This window comes from Telopea speciosissima, chromosome 4, assembly GCF_018873765.1.
Source record: "Telopea speciosissima isolate NSW1024214 ecotype Mountain lineage chromosome 4, Tspe_v1, whole genome shotgun sequence".
Lineage (NCBI taxonomy): Eukaryota > Viridiplantae > Streptophyta > Magnoliopsida > Proteales > Proteaceae > Telopea > Telopea speciosissima.
Window position 1 is genome coordinate 22244073 of NC_057919.1, and position 26816 is coordinate 22270888.

The 26816-nt window shown below is 37.6% G+C and overlaps 1 pseudogene; it reads right to left on the reverse strand.

Moving 5' to 3' along the window:
• Window positions 1–25243, reverse strand: part of LOC122659876 — a 34961-nt pseudogene extending 9718 nt beyond the window's left edge.
• Window positions 25244–26816: the final 1573 nt, after the last annotated feature.

Consider the following 26816-nt stretch of genomic DNA (forward strand, 5'->3'; position numbering starts at 1 on the left):
CACCCCACCGCACCCAAAACAAAACAAAATAACCAAAAAAATTACATAAGAGATAAGAAACTCTACAAATTAATCTAGCTAGAAAACCACCTGGATCCAAATTCAGCTCAATCCACCTGCCCCCAGTGCTTATATATGATGTTCCGCTTTCTACTCTCACAACAATAATTGCAGTCGCAGAATTCCAGAAGAAGAAATGAAATTTTTATTGTGTTTCTTGGTTCCTTACACTAACTAAAATAACAAAGATAGAATCCCTAGTTTGACACCAACTAACTATGCACTATGGAACTAAACTCAACGACAAACATCATAACCAAGTCATCAATTAAAAGTTAAAACTACCAAAGAGAAGGAAAGAAGCATACCAAGGCTCATTGCACAGATTGTATTGTATTGTGACTTCTCGAACAAATCTCTGCTGCCGTAATGCATTCTACAGAATAAATGCCAGAAAGTTATTAACTGTTAAATGGCTATGATCAGAAAACTTAACAAAGTGAGTTTATTCCATGTGAGAGGATAAATAAATAAAACTTGATTTATTGCAATAAAATGATGGAAAATTTTCAAAAAAGTAAACACTTAAAAAGGAACACTTTGGAGGACATTGGGGTGGAGGGGTAGATAGGATGAACCCTAGGTTCAGAGTACACACCCTTTTTACAGGACCTCAAGCAAACCCTAAAACAGATTTAGGTCAACATTAGGGTCAAAGTCAACCTTATCCGATGAAGGTCAGATTTTGACCCATGTTTCCAAACTGTAAGAATCAATAATCCCCAAAATACCCCAATGGTCCGATTGAGCACAGCAGCCAAAACAGTATAAGTTTGAAACCCGTAATCCAAAATCAAGTGAAATCTTATAACAACAGATCAGCAGATCTGATTTGGATAAAAACCTGGTAGAAGGTCACTTTATGGTTGAGCTTCAATGTCCCAAAGTATGGGAGAAATCTGATGAACAGATTCTCCAATACAGCAAATCTCGTTTTTAGCAAAAGAGGCCTTAAACAGGGCAGCCGCCAGCCTCTATTTGGGGTATATCCCTTGCAGTGATTTTAACTCCCGACATCAACAGTATATAGACAGCAGTAAAGGATGATGATTAATCCTTCCAAACTCAAGTTAAATCAATCCCAGCAAACACCAATAGCTGATGTAGATATGTTGAATAGGCTTAAATATAGTAATCGCAAGAAGCAAAGGCAGCAAGAACCGAGATCTAAAATAGAGCTGGTTCATGGGTTAATCGAACCAGCCAACTGTGGCTGAGTTGTCCAGCTCACAGGGGCTTAGTAGTAGTATTTTATAAGCTTTATGCTATTCCTAGTTCAAATTAGTTTATTTAATTCTTGTTTTATTTCAGCTAAGTTGTAATAGCTAATAACAGTACTCCAATCATAACCAGAGTTTTTTTGTTTTTTCAGTTGTCGTAGTTAGGGTAGGAGTTGTTTTGATTTCTATAAATACACTGTAAGGCTCAAAAAGCAGGGACGATTTTTTTATTTATTGATATTGCTTAGTTGCTTTGACCAAATACCCTTGAGAAACAGAGTGGGTGAGAGACCTGAAACCTGAGATATGTTGCATCCTCCTCCTTCCTCACGCATGCTCTGTTTTCCTGATTTTTATTACTGAATTGCTTCATCATTAATCAATCCTGCTAGTTTACGTTTTAATTGTCTGATCTGTGTTAAACAATCCTCCACAGCATATCATTAACTATTAATATTCTGTTGGTATTAATTTAAATCTGAGAACCACTGATTATATCTTGTGGATACCCCTACTTCTTAATAAAAATCGATTTTATTACCTTTTTACCCTAAGGTCGTACCAGTGGGATCTGTGTCGGATAGCCCAAGAATCGGGATCGCCCAAGGCCAATATCGATCTGAGACCAATTCCTTGAACCATGCCCATGAGTGCCACTTGACTCCGATTCATGGTTCGAGAACTCGGTTTCGGTACTGGTTTTGCCCAGCCAAAAAACCAAGTTGGGCCGAGATCTCGACGAGTTGGTGCACTTTTTTTTTTTGAACTCATTTGATGGTTTCAATGGGTTTTTGACCTAATTTGGCCATGAAACTTGGTACACAGCCTATTTTGGGCTATTTAAACACAATGACACTATCAGATTTTCCAAAATCAAAGTACAAATAGGAGTTTGACTTAGTTGGAAACCAGGACAGACAGTTATTTACGCTAGAAACTAGGACAAACACTTATTTATGCCTAACATCATTTAATTTAAGTAAATGTTTTTATATTTGTTATTTCATTTCCAACAAAGGTTTCAAACAGATCTAAGATTTGCTTAAATATGATTTATATTGCAGGAGTAATGTTTCGGGTCAAACCTAATTTGGTGTGCGCGAATGCTGTCAAAAATCACTTTGAATAGACATCAAAACAAATGAATATTTTACCGCACTTTTGGCTTTTAGCAATATTTTATCCTATTAAGATTTGTGGAATTTATAGATTTGAGAAAAACCCCAGCATTTAAAAGTTGAAAATTGCATCTACCGCCGAAAATCCAATTTTTGTTCTTGAACTCGGGGATTGAGTTTTTATCCGTATGGAATTTGATTTTTTTAACTAATTTTATTGGATTCAAATACGGGGGTATTTGCTTTTTTATGAATAATATTGCGAGTAAATGAAATAAAATGGTATTAGGCATAAATAATTGGTTGTCCTGGTTTTTGGCATAAATAAGGGTCTGTATACCAAGGTTGGCATAAATAAGTGTCTGTATACCAAGATTTCCTACCGAGATGACCGAGACCACCGAAATCTCGATCTCGATCGAGATCTCGGTGAGACAATGCAATTTTCTCATTTCACCTACCATCTCGTCTCGGTTTTTCAAAAAACCGACATATTACCGAGATCTTGGCGAGTTCTTGTTCCATGCCCTGATTTGGAGGGAATCTGACCATAAATTTTTTTGCTACTTAAAAATCTCCTTAATTCTGCTATTTTGGATTTCAGATCTAATGTTTGTTTGTTTAATTACTTTTAGGGAGAAAAAAAATGCTACCTGGTCGCGTGTGGTGTACTGCCCCTGCACCCAGACACAGGGGCGCGCGAAATGACCGCCACACCCCCCATGGAAAGTTGGAAAATCCAGGGGGTGCGGCGGTCATTTCGTGTGCCCGTGTCTGGGCACAGGGGCAGTGCACTGCACGCGCCCAGGTAGCATTTTCTTTCCCTTACTTTTAACCATTAGATTTAAGTCATATTTGAGGGTTTGATTGGTCCTACCTAGAGTGGTGTTCGATCCCAACTTGAGCCCAATCCAATGCTTGGATTAAACTTAATTTCAGATTTACCAATTACTTTTTTTCAATCTCAGATTTGAATTATTCTAAGGGTAATTTACACATACCACCCCTGAGGTTTAACAAAAGTATAATTTTACCCCCCAGTTTTGGATAATTCTATGTACCCCACTGAGATTTACAAACGTTAACAAATACACCCATTCCGTCAGTTCATGACTAACAACGTTAAAAATATGCTGTGAACTGACAGAATTACCCTTACAAGAAGAAAAAAATAAAAAACAAACCTGCAACTCATCTTCCCCAAACGATTTTGGGGAAGATGAGTTGCAGGTATGGGAACACCATGGAAACTGAGACAGTGGCACGGCGAGTAAAGGATCCGGAGCGATTTGGAGGCAGAGTCTACCCAAGCCTTTGACATCTATCGCCCAAAAAAAAGATCACATTGTATTTCAAGTTCTAACTTCGAAGAGCTGACTTACTGATAAGAATATGGTAGTTAATGAGGATTGTGGTTATTCGATTATACAAAGGCATTTAATCAAGCAGATGATTGACATTAGAAAAAGTTTTGTAGAATCGACAAAGAGCGGTTTTTGCCTTTTTGGACTCACATAATTTGTATTCTTAAGATACCCAGCTCTCTCTCTCTCTCTCTCTCTCTCTCTCTCTCTCTCTACTCGTATAAATACGGAATAAAGCCCTGAGAGAGCAGATCCGAAGCCAAAGGAAACGATGGGTCGCTCCTACTGTCACACTGTTGTGCTTATTATCATAGCTGTTCTGGGTCTCTTAATCTCTCAAGGTTTTCAGTTAGTTTCATATCAAACCTATTGGGTTTGTTGTTTCTAGTTTCTTAAATTTATGCCTAATTCTTTCCCCTCGTAACATGTTGGTCGTTACAATTTACAGGAACCGGAAGAAAAGTAAAGTCATTGGAGAAAGAATCTCTTCTACTAAACCAGGTGTGTTTGTTTAAATCAATTTTGGGGAAGATGTCACAGGGCTTGGGTAGACTCTGCTCCAAATCGCTCTGGATCCTTCGCTCGCCGTGCCACTGTCTCGGTTTCCATGGTGTTCCCATACCTGCAACTCATCTTCCCTAATCAATTTTGGGGAAGATCAGTTGTAGGTTTGTTTTTTATTTTTTTCTTCTTGTAAGGGTAATTCTGTCAGTTCACAGCATATTTTTAACGTTGTTAGTCATGAACTGATGGAATGGGTGTATTTGTTAACGTTTATAAACCTCAGGGGGGTACGCAGAATTATCCAAAATTGGGGGATAAAATTATACTTTTGTTAAACCTCAGGGGTGGTGTGTATAAATGACCCTTATTCTAATTACTCTCAAACTATCCATTATATCTCTCCTATGTTCTAAACGGTGCCTATCCTCATAGTTTGTGATTGAATCCTAAAGTTTGACCTTCATCTGAGAAGATTGACTTTTCTCTTGACTTGTCGACTTTGAATGATTTGACTTTGTTCTTGAGATTCTGTCATGAGATTAGGTCTAGTTGGTAATTACAGATCTGATCTTGCATTAATAGCAATAGGAGAAAGAACACTAACATGAGAAAAGAAAACAGAAATTATAGAATAGGATATGACCTTTGATCTCCCACCAACAGGCCTAGATTAGAATCTCTCCAATCGGTAGAGCTTCTTACTCTTCCATAGATTAAAGAAAGGCTCTAGTAAACACAAGGTTCAAGAACTTGTCTCGAGAACAAGGTTTCAACCTGGCAAAAAAACGAGTTGGGCCGAGATCTCGGCGAGTTAGGGTAAATTTTTATTTTTTTTGGAACTCGATGGCTGGTTTCGGTGGGTTTTAGACCTAGTTTGGTCATGAAAGTTGGTATACAGCCTATTTTGGGCCATTTAAACACAATGGCACTATCAGAATTTAAAAAATCAAAGTCCAAATAGGAGTTTCACTTAGTGAGAAACAAGGACAGACACTTAGCCTAATATCATATTATTCATAAATAAGCAAATACCCCCCTTATTTGAATCCAATAAAAATAGTTTAAAAAAAATATCCAAAAAGGATAAAAAGTCAACCCTCTAGTTCAAGAACAAAAACTGGATTTTTGGCGATAGGTGCAATTTTCAACTCTCTAATGCTGAGGTTTTTCTCAAATCTAAAAATTCCATAAATTTTAATATGGTAAAACATTGCTAAAAACCAAAAGTATGGTAAAATATTAATTTGTTTTGATGCCCAAAAATAATAATTTCATTCAGAGCGATTTTGACAGCATTCGCACACACCAAATTAAGTTTGACCAATACATAACTCCTTCAATATAAATCAGATTAAACAATCTTGGATTTGTTGCAAAGCTTTGTTTTGAAAGCATAGATAAGTGTCTGTATACCAAGGTTTGCATAAATAGGTGTCTGTATACCAAGGTTTACATAAATAAGTGTCTGTATACCAAGATTTCCCACCGAGACGACCAAAACCACAGAGATCTTGTCAGGTCTGGCACTCATATAATGGTGTTTGGGTTGAAATCTCGACCCAGTTGGGTAAAATGGGATTTCGACCATCATCTCGTCTCAAGCTTTTGAAATAGCGAGATATTTGCGAGATCTCGCGAGTTTTTGTTCCATGGGTAAACATCTCATTAATCAAATTTGTGTACAAGGCTGGACCCCCTTACTAGACTCAAAACATTAAAAAGGAAAACCCTAAACCAATCCATAAGACCATAACTAATAAGGTAACATAAACCGACTAGGAAACTAAAATCGATAGTAGATTTAAAGTAGGTTATGCAGGCACAAATTTGAATAAGTAATTTTTATTTAGAATTTTAAAATCATTATATGAGTTATTTCTCTCACTTTTCTACAAGGCCAAGATCATAAATTGTCCATCCCACACAATTTTGGTTCCGTTTGTTAAACAAGACTAAGATATCATGATTCCAAGCTATATTCAAAATGTTGGTTTCCTGCAAGAATAGATGCCATTGCTGCTGCTTTAATCTAAAAAAAAACATCACCTTTTAAAGCTTGAAATGCTCCAGCCTCAAGGTTTGTTTATGCAACTGGTTTACCGACTGCACTTTATAGTGCTAATGTATCTGGTTAGCAGAAGCAACTTATAGAAGGAACTCTTTGTTTTGTTTTAGGAAGGGATGTTCGAATTCTTAAATGGTGCATGATATAGTCAGGAAGATTTCTATACCTAATAAGGAACTAAGTAGAAAGTTCTACCAATCACCAGAACTATAAAACTTCATAAACAACGTCACAAACCAAGAACCAAAAGAAAGGAAAGAAAAATTCAAAATGCATACCAGGAAAATAAACAAGCAGATGAACAAGACCCATCAAAATGTTCAGAAAAGCTTTAAAAAAATGTTGACCACAGACTTCCTAGTTCCACAGCTTCACAAAAATAATGAACAGGAAAAAGATTTTGCAGGATAATACCGATGCTGCAGCTCTTGTAGTCATTGTGCGCTCAACAGCTACGGGAGCCAGAGTAGGCTCCACGGCTGATGTATGTGTCAGACAACGCTCAAGGTCAATGGTCCCCCCTCCTTTCTGCATAAAAGCATCAGCATGGGAAGAAGTTTGGAAGGCAGACCAGATAAGAAGGTTAGCCAATAAGATAAGATGATTACTAAGGGTTACACACTGAAATAGGACTTCAAATAACTAAAGCTATTACAAAATTGAAACAGAAGGCATCAAGTATAGCAACCTTAACAATGCAGCATCGTTCAACACGATAACTACAACCAATTGCAGCACCCCAGGCACGGGAACGCACATTGTTTCGCAATGTAGATGTGTAACCTACATCACCATATGATCACAGAATAAGGTTAATCATATATCACACTGACTGCAGATCAGAAACAAAAAATTCTCATATCTTTGCCTCATCAGTATATACAGAAATTCCACAGATACAAAATTCAGACCCTATGATTCTACTGCTTTCCTAAAAGACTTACTGGACATGATTATCATTGTCTAAACACAAAAGAGAAGGTCTATGGAATATCAACAATCCTTTGGTTTAGCACTTCGATAGTAATAGGCAATACTTTAACCCCCACAGATAGACCAGCAACAAAACATGGAAGGTCATCCCATACTCCCAAGTTTGCAAGAATCAAAATTTTGTCACACTTGTTGCAGTTGAAATGTTGTGGTATTCAATAAATTATAACAAAAAGGGTCAAATACGGTTTTGGTCATGCAAAGCCCATTTCATTTTAGACAATAAAAACCAAATAAAATAGTCAGGACGGTATACTTTATGGATACTGAAAAAACAAATATTAATTTATTTAGAAGATTATAATTAAATATAGAGTCCGAGAAAATTATAGAAACACAAGAGTCCCAATCTGCATCCATAATATTAAAATAACAAAAGGGCCATTACCCCGTGCTGATCCCACTTATGCAGGGTCCTGGGAGGATTGAGTTTGGAGTCTGTCCCAACATTTGGCATTTTTGCGCAAAGTGGCCACCCTCAAGACTAGAACCCGGGCATTTTCCCTGGCAGCCTGAACCATTTAGCCTTGCTCTAAGCAATGGCCCCTATAATATTAAAATAAAGACGAACAGTTATGACAGAAATTTTCATTTTCTAGGTTCCTTCGTAGATTTTTCACACAAACTTAAATGGAGACAATAGTCACTATGCAGGGAAGATTTTATTGCAACTTACAATCTTGTGGTGGTAGCACTCTAATGGTTGCACGCAAATCTTGGATGGCAAGTGGAGGAGGTGTTGCTGTTGGGCGGCAGTAACCAGTGTGCATGAGAACTGGCAAACAAGATCCATGAAAGAACATGATTGAACTCATCCTGGAAAGTGTGCTTTATGTACTACTGTACAAATTGTAATCTTAAATGATTCTATGTAATTGCCTACCAGCAACAAGATCTGAATCATCTGTGTATATATCTGTGCCCCATAGCTGGCCACCTCTGACCTGCACATATAGCACCTAACTGAATACCTCCGTACAGAATGTTCGAAAGACTAGTACTTGGGTCAATGGTTTCAAGGTTGAGCATATGTTATTAAGGATCAGTATGGATCATCTGGACCATCTGATCCTTATCCGGAACCCCGGATTGGACCAATCTAATGTATTATATATAGCGATCAGCTGACCCATTAACAACAGTAGTTTTTGCTCACTGAGTCAACCAATCCTTTGATCCAAACTGATATGGACCCTTAATGGTACTGGTCTTTAAATGATTGGTTAAAGAACTTGAGGCATATCACCATGTCCTACAATAGTCCGATATGCAAATAAAACACCCTATACATTATGAGAGTGGCATTTACAAGTGAAATACTGGAACAAAAGCAACTTACACAGATACAACAACAACAAACTCATATCCTTTACAAGTAGAATAGACCAGAAATCTTGAATTCACAGAATATCAAATTGGATTTAACTTTTAACACATATCCTTTCCACTTTTCTGGAAATTTTATCCATTTCATATATTTATTCATTTTGAATTGGATCCTACCTTGCTGCTTCCCTATTTGATGTCAAATTCTACCTTTACAATTACAAGTAAGATTTTGAATATCCTAGGCATAGGATGATTGGAATCTGAACCCTAGTTGAGTTAGAATCCCTCTTTTGCATTAGAAAGAGCTTCATGTAAATGGACCTTTAAGCATCATCCCATAGGGATCCCCTGGTTTTATACATTCTTTTTCTGATGGTTGTAGAACATGGCCTACAAATAGATGAACCATGACAACTGCAATAGACACGAGTATAAACTATAATATACGTGATTAAAAATGAAAATGGAGAAGAAAACAAGGGAAAGGAGAAGGAAGACAAAGAAAATGATCATGGCAACAAAGAACAGAAAAGGAGGGGAAAAATGAGAAGAAAAGTGGCAAATTCTTGGGTTTTTAGTAGTATACTAGTATGTCATAAAATATATAGAAGATAGCTTACAAAAATTAATATAAGAGAGAAATCATATACAGTATCCACTAGTGAAGCTATCCAAGTAAATTATGCTAATAAAAACCAAGAAACAGGCTAGCTGAGGATTGGGTTTGCTCTCCTCTAGTAGTGTTGATTCCCCAAGAAACAGGCATATCGTTGTGTCCTAGGGTGTGTCTCTCCCTTCTGCAGCGCTCTCCCTCCTCTCCCTGAGGATTGGGTTTTGCTTTATTTGTATTGTAGCCCTCTCCCTCCTCTCCCTCCCTACTAATCTCCTTTCCTTGTTGGTAATGAATTTTTTTATTCACCCAAAGAAAAAAAACCAAGATAGACCAGAGGATATATTCAACAATTGTATCTAACATCCTATGTACACACCCACAGATAATAGCTAATCCTTTCACTTTAATAAAAATTTCAATTGCCAATTAAAAAATTATGAGACCTGAAAAAATGATTAGTAGTTGGCTTAAGGCTTCATTGACCAATTGCCGATTCATGATACTATTATTATCATTCAGTTCTATTTCTCTCTTTTGGTCTCTGTGCAGTGTAAGCTACACTATGTTCAAATATGGCCTCTCCACATCATCCTTGACCAACCAACCCATTGGCTGATTCAAACAAAGTTAGGCACTACCTATAGTCTATTAGTTACTCAATAAATTCAAGTACAGTAATAAGAATACCCAAGATTCCAAAATAGTACCAACTTTCATGTCACACGAAATTCCCAAACTATTAATAATGTAGGCCAATGCTCTAACTCAGTAACTCCTCGGTGTATAATCAGAGATAAGGCAGGAGCAGCTAAAATCAATACCTCTAAATCACATGCACTAATTAATTAATAAAGACAGAAATATCGTTTCAACTTCTTTAGAATACGCATCCTCAACTTGCACTTACTTGGCGATTTGTGGCAGTAACATATTCAACTGGTATCCGAATTTCCAGCGTGGGGCCATTACGAACATTGTCATCAGTTTTGTTATCTTGAGATGCTTCAAATTCCTTCCACAATTTTATCAATTCTTGCATGCATTCACCTGCCGTATAGACAACGGTGGACACTTCAGGTTTACCTGCAATAGAAACAGCATGTGAGAATTTCCATTTTTCCATCAGCAACTGTAATTTATTGGCTTCTCTAAAATTGCGAATGTTCAAGAATCACACACATGCTCTATCTTAACATCTAAATAAAAAGAAATGAAAAATAAAAAAGAAGGAATTCTGTTTATGTAGTGCTGGACTTTCAAAGTTCTAACGCATATAAGTTAAAGCCACATGCCAACAACATAGATTAATTCCAAGGCTCCAAACTACAGTTATTTGGTAGGCCGATCACCTATTGGATCAAGTAATGCCTAAATGATCACTATAATTTAGAATATGAATTAGAGTCTTTCCAAGGAATCAAATGCTATTATCTTAGTTTGGATGGTTGCTACTTGCTAGGAATCAGTTAGTTAGAAGTCAAAACATCAACTTGGACAGATCTTTCTTTGTTTCTGTAACTTGCTAACTGTGATAGTTGATAAAGATTAATGAGTCACGGAAGTTGAAAACTAAGAACTAAAAGCTTTTACTGGTTTCACTCAGTACAATCCAACCTAGAACTTCTACCTATTCTCATACATTCAAAAAAAATGAAAATATACTAAAATAAATAAGAAAAGAAAAATAGAAAACCTTAATTTTTCTCTTTACATTGGATAGACATGCAACTTTACGTTAATAAGAGTCACAAAGAACAACCCCTATAGCTTCTAGAGCAAAACAACAGATATCTATACTGTAGAAAAGTCTCAAATGACAAGGTCATTGGTCAAAAAGCATTCCTGCAGTAGTTACAATTATTCTAGATTATAAAGGAACACATGCTACCAAAAACCTGCCATAGTCCAGAATGCAGCTTAACCTAAAAAGTATTTAAAAAAAAAATAAAAAATAAAAAAAACTAAATGGTGCCACCAAATCGTCCATGAATTGACTCCTCAAAATGAGTAAGATACTAAAGCTAAAAGATATTTGGCTTTTATATAGAGATCTTTGCTGGATTTTAGTTCAAGTAACTTTTGCCTCATTAGGAAGTGGATGTAATGCAGAACAGGTTTATTCATTTAAGGGAAATATGAGAGAGGGTTGCTAAAATGGGGGAAAAAAATAGGGGAACTGGAGTGGGGGGGGGGGGGGGAGAAGAAAAAGAAGCAAACATTTCTAAACGGAAGTAGTCAAAGACAAAGAAAAACCAATGTAAGACAGAATTGAGACAGAGAACCGAGAAACTGATCCAAATCTGAATCATAGGCTTTACAGGCCTGGATGAACAAAAAAATTTAAGAGGAAACTGGATTCTCTCTTAAATCAATAGGTTTATACCGCAGTCAACCAAGCAAGAATAACAGTAGGGTTCCTTAAATTCTCGGAAAATTGAAAAAGAAAATTATTATATTCGACTACAGATTCATATTTGAGACATAATGAAGAAGATAAAAAAACAACTGATCTTGATTAGATCAATTATTCCAGTGATAAGTCCAGAACCATATAAAGAACATATGAACTGATCAGGAGCATTACGTATATTATGTAAACAAAAAAGAAACGGAACCAAAAATTGTATATCAGATGCAGACAGCAATTGTAACTAGGGAAATTTGATCTGTGTTTGAAAAGGAGAGCAGGTCATACAACTAGCAGATCAATAAATGTAATAACCACTAAATAACACGCCAGAATTTCAAGAAGTAATCTGCAGTTTTGAATTCCAATGATAAAACCAACCCAGGGTTGCAGGATAATGTAAACAGCGGATCAACAATAGACAGAGTAATCACCAAAAGAGTGGAAAATAACAGCTTAGAGAACATCCATAGCTTGTGGCAACAGGATTTCCCAGAGAAAATTCAGATAGTTATTTAATAAACCAAAAACATCATCTTTACATTGATCCACAACATGCACAACAACTCATGCTTTTTTCTTGTTGCCAATAAATTAAAAGAGACAAATCATTATAATATGGTCTATTATAACCTAGTTACGCCTCGCACTGCCTTAGGACTCACTATACTTTGTGAGTCTCCACATGATCAACTGTCTTATAACAAATAAAACCAAATAAAATAACCTACAAAAAAAACTAAACAAAAAAATTAAAGACCCCCAAAATACAGATAAACTACAGTGCATCAGCTTCTATGCAATTCCAGGACAGGATTCTTCAATTTCTCTGGTTGCTCCCACTAAATAAACTCCCAAGGTCATGAGAAACACTTTCCTAAATGATAAGGTTAAACGTAAGGCTCGTAATCTTTTTTATTGGACTTCCTCGAAGTTGTTCCATTAGAAGAAGCACTTTTTAATCTTTCAGCTCCTTAAACTCTAGGGAATGAGATATCCTATATCTGTTTGCATCAGGTCACACTAAATGGAAAAAGCAATATATAAGGCACTGCAGAAAGAGGCCTACGTTATCTTACCCAAGGATCACTACAACTCTGTGAGTCAGTGGAGCCTATAAGTTTTCAAATCAAACCCAAGAAACGTCATCACAGTATGCTGCATAGATCCTTTAGAGACAAGGTTTAAGCGTCAGTATAGGATTAGGTAGATCAACTAACCCATATTGGTACTAATACGGCCAACCCCAACCAGTCCCAACCAATCTGCCATGATTTCAGGCCAATCCAGATCACTATTGGCTGAGATCAATCCGATTCCAAATAAAATACCTAGATCCTTGCTTAGACATCCTTCATAGCATTCCAAATTCCTTTTGAAAGTACCTCCAGGGACTTTGAATATGAGTGGTACCTAGCTGGGCACCATAGGGCCCTCTGAGGAGTAATGCGACTGTGTTGACTGCTCAACTACAAGGAGACCAACATTAGGTCAGTGTGTAAAATGATGGCTACTGTTGGGTCAAAATTGATATATGATAATAGACTTTGATTAGTGGATTAATAGGATTATACAAGAAGACAACCCTATTTCAAAATATTTTGATTCGAGCTCTTTATTTCCCATTATTCTATCTCTTTGCATTTTTTTTATGAAAAGATCCTATTCTTGTAGAGGAAAAGATATATCGTGTTAACCATAGTTCGAAATCTCGGTTGAACCACAAAGATTTCACGAAATATTTCGGTTTTGACGAAGGTCGAAATGAAGTGGGTGCAAGCAACTCAGTAGGACTGCGGGGTTTCGACCAAAGTTTCAGCATTTCAACTGAAATTTCAGCTTTTCGTTTCGACTTGGTTTCGGCACAAAACAGTGCATACAAAGGACTGTTTCGATTGAAATGGGTCGAAATTGCAACCCGTTTCGTAAGTTTTGAGTGGTTGCGCCTATTAGTGGGGGGAAAACTCGAAAGAATCCTAGATTTTGTATTTTTTTGCTAAATCACCTACATTTTCTTGGTGGAACAAAGTGCTGGGGACTACTACAATGCATCTACAGTTACGATTTGCCATGTTTGAGCAAGATTTGTGAAAGACTCCCACTTAGAGGTATACCCTTTGTCCCAAAAGGTTTCGAGCATTCCCAGAACTCTATTTGGTGCTGACATAAAGTTGGAGGAAGGATTTCGAAGGGGAATCTTAACCTTGTAATGTAGTCCTAGATTCGAATAATCAAACTAGGAACCAAACCAGGATCTTTTCATCAAAGGCTAGTTCAGATTAAGGAAAATCTTTATAACAGAAAATCATATGGTTAGAATGATCCCAAATTCCATACGAGTTTACCAAATAGGGACTACAACAATTGCTGAAAAGCTGAAATTGATCCAATGGTTAGATCAGCTAATATGGGGGAATCCTAGTATAACTAGAAAAAGGGCAAAATAGTAATTTAACCAAAAAATTCAGAAAAATCAGAAATTAGGGTTATGTTTAGTAATCGAATATAAATTTAGTCTATAAGAATCAGCAATAAAAGTTTAGCAGAATAGGTATATTAATTGCGACCTCAAAAGAACAATATAACAATAAGGGCAGAATTGGAAATTCACAGCAGGAACAGATCCGCAAGTCAGAATTGCACCAAACTGAAATTGAGTTCATGAATTAGGTTCAAGAACACTAGGTCAAAACTGATGATTCTAACGGTTAGATTTGGCTGGGCAAAATTCTAGCGAAAAACACCTTGCATGTGACCTTCTAGAAGGGAAGAAGAATAGTTGCAGGTTTTAGGGTTCTAATGGATCTATGGTAATAATGATGGATGAGGAAGGTAGGCTGGACAGGGTGTAGATTGAACTAGGGATTAGATGATCGATTGGAGATTGGTAGGCTTAGGCTGGAGGATTAGAAGAAGACGGATGTATGCTGTAACAGTAAACTACTTACTTGAAAAATAGATCTTCAACAATAGCAGTAGCTTGAAGAAGATAGGGTCTCCCAATCTACAAGATGCAAGGAGATGAGTAGAAGATCCTCCCGGTACTACCAGACGCCAGGAGTCAACTAGAGATCCACAAGTCCCTTCACCTTGATATGATTCACAAGGCAACACTTAACAGAGCAGGGCAGCAGCAATAGCAGCAAGCAAAAGCTTTTCATTAATCAAATTTGTATTCAATACTTTGCCCCCTTACAACCTTATATAAAATACTCAAAATTAGACTCCTACACTAAAAAGAAAGGCCTATCCCAATCCTTAACCTATAGGTATCTTAATCTGACTAAGAAACTGAAATAGACTCAAAATAGAGTCCTAATCAGCCCAACTAAACAACTAAAAGAAAAACTAATAAAATCACTTAAACTGAACCACTGGTTCAAACCAGCTTTGGACAGGTTCAATTTAAAACATTAAAAACATGAAAACAAACTAAGTATAGGGCTAATCCCGTATACAACCTAATTACCCATAAAAGTGGCTTATTACATGGAAAACCCATGGGATCAAAGGCCCAACATGCATATAACCCAACCCTAGACTTATTCCTAATAAAATAAGCCCATTTCGATGATGAATCTGCATCACCTAGGTTGTGCACTTGTACTTGATTACTTGTAACACTTTGACGTTGTGTAATATCAAATGGTTTTTCTTTTTCATTTGTAATGCATATTTTAGTTGTTTTCATTGAATATTGTATGTTTTAATACTAAATTATGTGTAGAATAGGCTATATTTGAAAAGTATACAGCAGCGTACAACTACACTACCAACCTAGGGTATGAAACAAAACTACCATTCTGGGTTTTTTTTAACAATCTAAAGATTTCAATATATTAAGAAATGTTTAATAGGGTTTCTCTGAAGTTTCAGGACAAAATATGACCATTTGACCACAAAATGGCCAGCCGAAACATGCAAAGTTTCGGTCAAAACCCGAAATATTTCGATTTCGACCATCAAAACCGAAATCTCGAACCTCAACATATTACTTATCAAACAACCACCACTTGATGACTGAGAGTTTGAATAGAAGTTAAAAATTTGTAGCATCTGCCAATACAACATAATTACCAAAGAAATATCTTCTGTTAGAATTAAAACAATCACTTAGGCTAACACGAAGACATACAAACAGCTCGACTCAGTGATAATAATATCTGGGGAAGCAGTTTTCTGTACGGGAGTGTGGCCTACACCAGCACTCCCATGTGTCTATCTCTCTCCTCCTTAAAACAAGGGGGTAAAGATGTCTTTTCACATGAGGAGAGAAATAGACCCATGGGAGTGCTAGCGTAGGCCACACTCCCGGACAGAGAACTTTTCCCTAATATCTGACAGGGAAATGATGCTCTGCACAATAATACATGTTCCTGTTGTTTCAACTTGCAAAAGTATCAGCTCAATACAGAAAGAATGTATTTCCTAACCTTGAGATCTGCAAAATCAGAACACAGATAAAGAGATAATTAGTACATGTTTTTTACTACTTTGAAAAAAATAACAAAAAGAAATCAGTGCACTTAATTGTCCAACTAATTATATGTTGACAATAAATATTACCATATACCAGATTGCAAAATGTTTGTCCAACCCTAATCCTTGGTTTTCTACTCATCCATTAAAATGTATTTTTGCAGAAGTTTTGCAATTGCACAATCAAAGAAAAAATGGGGAAAAAAAAAGTTTTGATAGAAAAAGTTCAAAAACATTTTTTGCAAGTTTTTCAAATACAAAGAGGTAAAATATGCAAGGAGGTACAACAAAACATAAAATAAGCAACCAGCTATTTTGATGTTAAGAACAATCCAATTCGTAAAGATGCCAATGTTCTGAAAATTTTTTCTCTAGGTAATGCAATTTCAATAGCCATGCATAATAATAAATGAATATCGTATATTGCTTTCAGGAAAATGGAAAGAATGTGAAACCACAACAGGACATAAATAGTGATCAAGTAAGAGGGATCTATAATGCTACTCTTTCCACAGATACAGACAAACACAACGCATCAATCCAGTGCAATCAGGGTTCTAGCAGCAACTAATGCAGGATGTGTCACAGGTATGGCTCAGCTATAACAATTTCTAGGTGAAAATCATCAAAAATCCCATCTCTGCAAGTACTGTTTTCCTGGACGAGGTCATGGAAAAGGTAACAGAAGGAAGAGACATCTTTCTGAAAATTAGTTTGCTTGGTTGTATCATTATTGCAGATTTGCAGCGCCTTCCATCAAAATCAGGACATTAATGGTCATGCCACTGTATGTGGCAATTTGGAATGGGGTGAAAAAGACCTTAACTCAATCTATACCAAGATAAAATAAAAACAGCTCAAAAATAAGATTTTAAACCACAATATAAAATAAAGATACAATGCTTTGTTATGTAGACAATAAAACAGTTTCTGATGACAAAGAATCAAGCAAACCGAGTTGGGAGCAAGGTTCAAGAACTCGGTTTCGGTACAGGTTTCGCCCAGCCAAAAAACGTAGTTGGGCCGAGTTCTCGGCGAGTTAAGAGTAATTTTTTTTTTTGGAACTCGAAGGCTGGTTTTGGTGGGTTTTAGACCTAGTTTGGGCCTGAAACTTGGTACTCAGCCTATTTTAGGCCATTTAAACACAATGACACTATCATATTTTGCAAAAACAAAGTCCAAGTAGGAGTTTCACTTTGGACCCTAGGTTGGTAGGCGATGACGTACTAATAGGCCCTATTCTACACATAATTTAGTAATTGAAAGCAATCACATCATACAATTGATATAAAACAACTTAAATAAACATTACAAATGTAAAAGTGTAAAATACATCAATCTTAACACATTACATATATCTCTATCATAAAAAACCGTAAAAAATCCTCAAAAATCAGGTCAAATGCACAATTCTCTGTCGAGTTCACCGAGACAGTCAAATTTTGGAGCGATCGCGATTCTCGACTGTCTCGGTCGAGATATGTACATTATAAAGGTAAGTTTGGTCCAAATCTCGGTAGAACCGAAATCTCGCACCTAGAGCTCAACCGAGTTGGGGTAATATTTCATTTCGCCTTAACCCTCATCTCGCTTTTTTCAAAAGAGAGATATTACCGAGATCTCGGCGAGTTCTTACTATGGAAGAGAGTGAGCCATCAAGTATTGGAGTGCAGAATTAAAGGAATAGCATGAATTCACCACCTGAAACCTTTCGGAGCCTGTAGGATATATTCCTAAATATATGAAAGCTTTGCTCAAGGTCTGGTTGAACACCCCGATCCTCGGGACTGATCCTAAGGGTGAAAATTCTTCCATGTGCAGTTTTTGTTAAAATCAGATTATCAAAGTCCAATAATAATCCTCATATATCTAGTTGAGGCTGGAACGCCCCAATAAGGAGGAGTGATATGATCGAGACTGATCCTAAGGGTGAAAATTCTTCCATGTACAGTTTTTGTTAAAATCAGATTATCAAAGTCCCATAATAATCCTCATATATCAATTTGGGGCTGGGACACCCCAATAAGGAGGAGTGATATGATCCCAATTGAAGGAGCTAAAAGAGCTAGGGGTAGGCCTAAAATGACTATAGGTGAAGTTGTGAGGAAGGATCTGCATAGTCTAGGTCTTGTTCTAGGTATGACCTTGAATAGAGCCTATTGGAGGGCACGGTAATGTAGCTCTAGATAGAAGGATCCTACTAGGGGCCAAGCAACAGGATCTAAAAGGGGCTGCTGGTTCAAATGGGCAGAATTAGGGTTAGGTTTAGGGTAATGAACGTAAGTCTTATAAGGTTTTAATAGGCAGGTCTAGGGGAAGCTAATAATCTAGGTTTGAATGATGTTTAAATAAAAAAAATAAAATTCAGAAATTTAGGGTTAGGGTTTCGGGTTTTAGGACATAGGAAAACAGTCAAAACTAGAGTTTAAGATGGGATTTTGGGGCAGGGCTTCTGGTCGAGTATTTAGGGCCCCAAGGGGAGGATTCGACCAAGGTTGGGTGAGGTTTTTAATGGGGGACAGAATAGGGGAGGGGCAATCTGAGAAGAAATCAGAGGGAGGGGGGAGAAGAAGCCGTGAGAAGAAGAAGAAAGGGGGGTGTGCACACGCACAAACTCACTTTTTTTTCAATTCATTCTTGCATCTCTCGATATGTTGGTTACACATCTATTTATAAAACCCAAAAAAAATAAAGACTCCTAATTACTTACTAAAAACCAGGCTAACTAAAATAGAAACCCAATAAAACTCAAATTGAAAATTTCCCTACATGTCTAATAACTACCTTAAAGTAAAAGATTACATAATAATTTCCCAAATAAAATAAACTTCCTAAAATCCTACTAGATCCAAACACTCAAACTAGACCCGGTTCAACTAGGTTTGGGTCAGTCCAATGTAGTACACCAGTTGGGTTGGCCCGGTCCAAGATTGTCCTGCATCAATTCTCCCGGAGTTGAAAAAAACTCGACCACGAGTTTTATAAAATGAAAAGATCAGCATCACTCGATTGGCATCCATAAACATCGGCTTTGTTGGGGTAATGATTCAACGCTCCTCAGGATCAACCTCCAAGATGTAGTGGGTTTATGATAACAATGGCAGACTTGTAATTTATTGGACTGCAAACCAGAGAGAACGAAAAAAGGTCATGTAGTGATTGGTGGGGCTGGGGAGGGGTAAACTTGGAAACTACTAAAATTGAGGGCGAAAAGGAGATGAGAGAGAAGGATGAGGGTATTATGGGAAACAAAAATTTTAAAAAATAGTAGCAATAAAGGAACCTTGAGAGGGAGGGGTATACTTAGAATAAAACGAAAATAAGGGAAATCAGAATTTGATTAAAAGGGGAGGGCAGTTTAGGAAAACAAAAAGGAAAAGACACAAGTAAAAGATGAATCGTGGGTTTAAACAACAGTCCTATTTGGAGTCTGCAACTCCAGGGAAACTTGCGGAGAAAATGGCTGTGTGTTGCGACTGTGGACAGAGAAGGGTGTGCATCAAAGGGAGGAGGACTCTTCGCGAATTTGAAGGAGGTTCCATTGTTGACGCCGACTACTCCGGAGAGGGAATCGATCTGCTGCAAAGAAGCTGACCAAGGAGGACGTCAAAACTGTAGGTCTCTGAAACCAGGTAGAACTTCTCGTGTCTCTATTCTTTCTTCCTTTTGGTTTCTGGTTCTGTGTCTCTCGCTTCTCTTCTGGTATTTTTTTTTTTCTTTTGCTTCAGGTTCTCTGTTCTTGCTCTCTCTTCTTCACTTTTTATTTTTATTTTTTTTATGGGAATCGCAGGGGGTTGCTGCTTCAGTTTCAGTGGAGTTGAAGGACAGGGAAAGGGGTACGGTTTCAGCGGGAGATGGGAGAGAGGGGGTTGCTGTGGGAAGGAGACAGAAGCGTGTGTTTTTTTTTTCACTGCATATATCGGCAGAACAATGGTGGGGATAGAGAATAGGGAAAGGGAAAGGGGTTGCTGCTAGTATTGTTCGATCACAACCACAGTGCAAAGAAAAGAAGGAGAAGAAGAACAGAACGGGGAGAAAGATCACTAAGAAGAATAGCAGGGAGAGAGACTTAGAGGATGAAGAATAAGAGAGAGAGGGGGAGAGGTTCACCCAAGTTTGGGCTCTGATACCAGATAATGGGGGACAGAATAGGAGAGGGGAAATCTTAGAAGAAATCAGAAAGGGGGGAGAAGAAGCCGTGAGAACAAGAAAAAAAGGGGGGGGGGGGGGTGCACACGCACAAACTCACTTTTTTTTCAATTCATTCTTGCATAATCTCTAATGATGGAGAATTACATCATACATAAAGAGAAATAAAAGGCACGCAAAAATAAAGACACTCCTAATTACTTACTAAAACCAGGCTAACTAAAATAGAAACCCAATAAAACTCAAATTGGACATTTCCCTACGTGTCTAATAACTACCTTAAAATAAAAGATTACAGAATAATTTCCCAAATAAAATAAACTTCCTAAAATCCTACTAGATCCAAACACTCAAACTGGACCCGGTTCAACTGGGTTTGGGTCGGTCAAATGTAGTACACCAGTTGGGTCAGCCCGGTTCAAGATTGTCCTGCATCAGTTTTGTTGGTTGGTTAGGTCTATACAGGAATTTGGGGCTTTCGGGGTTTTACAGAGACAACGTGGATTAGGGTTTGAATGGGAGAATGGGGTAGAGCTTAAGGTCGAGTGTAAGGGGTGTGGAGAGGGAACTGTGGTCTGAATTTGGGCTGAATCTGATGAAGGATGAAGGCTGGCTGGAGTTAAGAAGATCTAGGGTTTTGGGGGAATTCAAATAAAATAAAAGCAGGGCTGTAGGATAGGCTGTAGAGGATTTTGAAGAAGTGGAATGGGGATGGAATCTTCAAACTTACTTGGAATTGCAGGGGGGAGATAACAGCAGCTGCAAACTTAGAAGGATAGAACCACCTTCAAACTTAGGGATCCTCCCGGCCATCACGGCGCAAGGAGTCGTACGAAATCTATATACCCTTTCCACCTTGATAGAACCACAAGGATGCAACCTCACAAGGAGCAGCAGCAGCAACAATGGCGGCAGCACAATTCTGTTTTTTTAAATTATTCAACTGTGGGGGAGCTTCCCACGATATTCTTTAATTTATAATATGGCCATAGACCGAATCCTAGTACAATCTAAATCCCTCCATAAATCGTGGAAGGGTTTGACTACAATTAAAAGCTAATAACTTAAAACAATAAAAAGACCTAATTGTCCCTAACAACTTAAAATAAAAGACTTAATTAAAATCACTTAAATTGAACCATGGTTTGAACCGGTTCAATTGAAGTTTACAAATAAGCTGAAATAAAACTAAGTATGGAAAATACTAAAAAGCAAACCTAAGCTACGGCTCCCAAACTAAGCCCTAATTTCAGGGCTGCTTCTTCTTCTTCTTCTTCCTTCGGGTGTGGGCACTTGGTGCTGCATCACAAGGATTCATGTAGCAGACCCCATTTAGCTGAGATTCTCCTGACTTGCTGAGCGCCTCTTTCCTCTTACTTTCATTTTTCAGCTTTCTTTTTATTTTCCATCTTTCATTTCTCATCTCATTTCCCATCTCTTCATTCCCCCCCCCCCCTTTTTTTAGGCCTTAATTTTCCCTACTTTGTTTTGTTTGGATCCATGTAGCCGACCCCATTAAGTTGGGATAAGGCTGAGTTTGTTGTTGTTGTATCTATTTGGGCCTGGCTACATAAAATTGTTAAGCTATGACACTGTCATGGTAATGCAGGACATGTAATGTAAAGTATTTGTATTAAAATCATGACATGGATCAACCCACATGGGGTACTTTGTAGGGTTGATGACTATGTAACTAGAGAGGGTTCAAAAGTAGCATATGGGTTAAAATTGTTTCAGTATAGTTATAGTACTCTAGAAGTTATGGTCAGTCAAAGTTATTTTTGAGTTACAGTAGTCAATTTTGCACCGTTAGGAACTTGTGGTGATTTTTCATTGCTTTGGGACCTATTTCTAGTTTTCAAAAATCAAAATTAGTTGGCTTTTCTTAGCAGACTTTTTTCTTAAGAAATGTTTTCTATTTATAGTTGGACTTAATATTAGTAGGCTCTATATTAGAACAAGGAATTAGAAAGTTTCTAGTTGTCACCAGACTTGGGCTAGGCAGTAACTCTATATAAACATATCAAACAATGAAGTGTTTTGCTCAGAAATAATTGTGCTTGTACCATATGGATTCAGAGAATCATAGTTTTCAAGGTGACAACTAGGCGTCCCGGGGTCTTGGTCGCTTAGGTGGGAGACTTGTTGGTGTCGCCTTGCATCCAGGCCCCGTTCAACACCTTGGGTCGCTTAGACGCCATGCAAACTACATCAGAGTCCCTCATTGACAGTGAATTCACACCCTAGGTTGATTACTAGGTATTGTCTCTTCTTCCCCCCCCCCCCCCAGCTTTCTATTTTCTGTTTACAGTTACAGCAGCTTCTTCAGCACCCTAATCATCCCTCTTTCACCATTATTTTCATCATCCAGTCACCTTTACGCCATACCGTAACCTGCTCCCACTAGCCTTCAACCATTTGGCCACCATCAAAACCCAAGCCATTAGACTGTTTTCCAATACCTTCTATTTTCTCTGCACTGACTGTAGAACCCATTCCAGCCTTTAAACTTTAATTTAACTTCTGCAAAACCCTAAAGGGATGCTTTCAAGATTGGTGTCTGGACAAAGTATCTCATCTCCTTAGATGTCTAATTGATGTAGGCCTTATGCCTAGAAGGACAAGAAAGATAGCTTGAAGCACCTCTCCAGCTGGGTGTAGGATAAACCTAGACTTCAGGTTAGTTGTTCCTCCACAGTTCTATTTTCCATAGGAATTTCCAGTTAATTATTACCTTATTTTCTGTTAATTGTAATAGTTTGTGGGGAATCGTTTGTCCCTTTACTTGCCTTTTCTGTTTATGCTTTAATTTATTGGAGTAAGGGTAAGCTTAGTATGAGCAAGAACTGTGATTTTCAGCATATAAAATAGAATTGTAATCTCGACGATTATTCATTGAATGGAACCTAAGGCTCCCAACCTCCCAACCCCACCCACCCCCCCCCCCCCTTTTTTTACTTCTCACCCAACCAGCAACTATTGTTTATTCTTTTATTGCTTCTCTTCTTTGTACATTCCCTTCTTATTCTCACTATTAACTTCCTTGTCTATTTCCCATTTCATGACAAGTGCATACGTACTTAACTCACTCAGGTCGAGTTCAGAACTGTTTCTTAAACTAATGATTCATCATATCTCTCATAATCAATTACAGAATATACACCCACCAATTAGTTTTGCATTGTATTTTCAGTTTCCTGAGTTGAATGTCCTGCATCAACTTGTAAACACAATTAAAGCCTCTTCAAACAGCCCACCTTCAGAGGTTAGCTTGTCGATAAGCAGTCCAATCAATTCAGCTGCAGTCCTAGACTTTAAGAGAAATCAGTTCTATCAGCTTCACCATTCATCAGGCCCCAATAAGCACTGGTTTTGAAACTCTAAATCTAAACCATATTCCTAGTAGAGCTTGTGTGGGCAATCATATTTACTACACCAATAATACTACAACATAAATCAGCCAACGCATATAATACATTGCACAATAATTAAGCTTGAATTGAATTCAACAAAAAGATATAAAGTAAAGAAAAAACGTACCCTTCACTATCCCGACTCCGGGACCGGAAACGAGGTTCTCGACTAGCTACTTGGGGTGTTCCTCTTGGCCGAAGCATTCTCTTGCGCTGCTGAATCCCATAACTAAAACCTTCTGTTTCTCTTTCTGTACCTCCATCTCCTTCAGCGCATCCATCATCTGATTCCTTTTCATAAGACCTGCTGCGTTTTTCATGCCTATCAACTTCCATATCGATATCCCTTTCTCTTCTTCTTTCTTTAGCATCCCTATCAACAGATTTCCAGCTATCAAATTCTTTCTGTTGTTTCTGTTCTGACAATGGATTTTCTTGCTCAGGCATTTTACCAGATCCATCAATCAATTCCTTCTTGTTGTGTGTATCGTCTTTCTCAGTTCCATTTGGTGTTTCTTTCTTACTGTGATCCTTCTCCCTCTCTTTCGGACGTTCCTTTTCTTTCAGAAGTTCATTTCTTTCCCTCTCCCACCTCTCTGCTTCTCTCTCTTCTCTTGTCAATTCTCTACGTTCAGTATTGGTACTACCTACTGGCAGGTTGCTTCGACGCTCATTCCTATCCCTGTCCCTCTCTCCCCAATCCCTCTGTTTCTCGTCCTTCCGTTTTCTTTCCTTCTCTTTGAATTTATCCTCGCCTTTTAAGTCAACCTTGTTTTCCCCAACAGCCTCATGTGCTTCTGAATAACCCCGCTCTTCAATTGTTGAAGCCTCTTTTCTAGTCTCATTTGGTCCATGCAAATTATGCCGTGAAGCACGCCATGGATCCAAACTATCGTCAGGTGTTTCTGGATGTCTTTTCATTCTGTGGTGTTCCTTGTTCTCTTTCCAATTTGAGTTAGAATTCCCTCCAGTGTAACCATCCTTTTCAATCTTTGTTTCAACCTTAAAATCTGTATGAGGGTCCTTGTCATGTTTTATTTCTTTGTTATCATTTACTTCTTTTTCACCTTTACCAGTTTGAGTATCAATCCTTGCTTCAGTGTGTATATCCTTTGCTTCTGCCTTTGGCTCTCTATTCTCAACCTTGTAATCTCTGTTTTCCTTGGAATCTTTTGATTCCACCCTGTTTTCAGTTGTACCCTGGTGATCTACACATACATCTTTAGAGGAAGATGACAGTCGGTAGTGTTGGCAAAGGAGTCAATCGTCTATCTGCATCACGTGCTTCTGTGCGTGAGACTTTTGCTAACCGCCCTTCTGGCCCCAGTTCGAAGGGCTGATGATATTCAGTAGAACCTGACACCGAAATTTTCTGAGAGTGGGGAGGCAAGCTACGCTCTTCCAGTAGGTGCTTTGAAATTGTAGTATGGTTGCTCTCCTCATGCAACCTTTTAGGAGCACCACTCATAATGTGTCTCGGATGTTGCAAACTAATGAGTTTTCATGAGAAACATTCGCCTGTTTTACACCAGCGGGCCACAAAATCCAGATTCCATCAGTAACTTAAAGTTAGAACGTCTCAATACAATTAGACTATCAAGTATTGATTTAAAAATTACTGAAATTTTAGTTGGAAGGAGTAACATGAACCATGTAAAAATAAAATCCATGATCAGAAAATACTTATAGATGCTCGGATTGCAGAACATCGGCAACCAAAGCCCCATAACTACATATGATGATAAATTGAAAAAATATACATGAATTATAAAATTTTAAAAAAAAAAATATCTGTTCACAGGCGCATTACTGCATCATTAGCTCAGAAGAATCATTGGTGACTAAAAATGGCTACAAAAGAGCATTAAATACTAAAGACAACAAAACCAATTGCAGAATAGACCGAAATCCACCTTAATGGTTGGAAAACTTCATCAAATAAAGTCACAAGGCCCTATCTTTTTCTACATGAGAGGGAGAAAAAGCGAAAAGGAGCACCTGAAAGAATAGATTTCTACATGGAATCGAAATCAAATGACATGAATCATTCTTAAAATACATTTTCAATCAGTGGCATGATATATTCAGATCTAAAATTGCAGCAAATAAATCATGAAATCTATGAGAACTATGCTTCAGGCTGAGAAATCAAATGAAAGGAAACAAAACCCTATATAGGAGAGAGAAGAAAACGAAGAGCATTACCTTACTTTACCTTACCCCACCTCACCTCTCGCTCAGCCGCTCAATACTGCAAACTGTTCTTTCAAAGGTCACCTGACCGTTCCTCTTCCTCGTGCATGTTCATCTGAAAACGATGTTACACTTCATAAACTAACACGAAGAAGCCACTTGACTTTATCAAAATGACCAAAATGCCTTTTCCATAGCCCTCCAATAGAAGTCCAGGTTTTAGCCGCTTTGGTTTGGCTTTGGCCCCGAATGTCTTAGCCAGTTTAAAAGCCCCCCTTACATGTTGGGCCAACTTGGGCTTGGACTTGGATTCAATTCAATAGGTCTCAGCTTAAACACTTAATTCTTCAACCCAAAAAAAAAAAAAAATACACGTACTTAATTCTAATTTTGTGTTCTTTCATGATTTTTTTTTTTTTCAAACCAAGAACTTATTGGTAGAGCAATGCAAAGGATAAATAAAAAAAGCAAAAAATGGTTTTATAGACCAATCTCTCATACAATTAATTATAATTCTAATAAAAGGAACTCTTAATTTGTCATCTCGGATCGCATGATTGATAGAGTCGATTCTTTAATAATAATTAATTTGTATTAACCTGCAATATTCACCCTATTGATGCACCATCAAGATCCATAAACAAGGGGGTGGAGGTGTCTTTTCAAATGGGAGGAGAGAGATAGACTATGGGAGTGTTGGCATAGGCACACTCCCGACAGTACCTTTCCCCTTTTTTCTAATATTGTTTTCTTGTTTTTTTTTTTTTTTTTTTTTTTTGTTCTTTTGATCCTTTGTGTATTTCAAGGACGACCCATGGGAGATCTTGTATTTGTATATTAATGTTGTTGGTCAAGGAAATTATTCCAAAATAAACTAAACTTCTTTAAATTTGTGGTATTTAATGTGGT